General features: G+C 54.6%; 1 protein-coding gene across 1 annotated transcript in view; it reads left to right on the top strand.

Moving 5' to 3' along the window:
* The first annotated feature begins 14 nt into the window (after window positions 1–14).
* CSUI_008860 (uncharacterized protein) overlaps window positions 15–315 on the top strand; it is a 2539-nt gene continuing 2238 nt past the window's right edge. Inside the window, exon 1 of the mRNA XM_068068982.1 lies at window positions 15–315. This exon is cut by the window's right edge and continues 2238 nt beyond it. The gene's annotated coding sequence lies outside the window, so the exon portion shown is untranslated.

Genomic DNA, 315 nt, shown 5'->3' with positions numbered 1-315 from the left:
TCCTCTTCTTCTTCCTCCCCCGTCACATTCTTCATCTTCAGATCATCCGCACACCCATCAAACTTCTTCCTCGTCCTGTGTAAGTGGGAATGTGTCTTCTATGGCGAGAGAACGGGGAGGAGGAGGAGGAGTTCATCCGCCCGCCCAGCCTCATACCTCAGGGGGGTTTATGCCTTCTCCATCACCACGTCTTCCTCCGCCTCTCCCTCCCCCAGTCATGAGTCATCTCGCGACGCCTCTTCACACGACAGGCCATCCTCCTCCTGCTGTTCTGACTGAAAAAGTGAAGAAGAATAGCGGTACAGGCCTTTCTCA

The sequence above is a fragment of the Cystoisospora suis genome, assembly GCF_002600585.1.
Source record: "Cystoisospora suis strain Wien I chromosome Unknown contig_5105, whole genome shotgun sequence".
Taxonomy (NCBI): domain Eukaryota; phylum Apicomplexa; class Conoidasida; order Eucoccidiorida; family Sarcocystidae; genus Cystoisospora; species Cystoisospora suis.
Note: the sequence above shows the minus strand (reverse complement) of the source record. Positions and strands in the feature narration are given on the sequence as shown.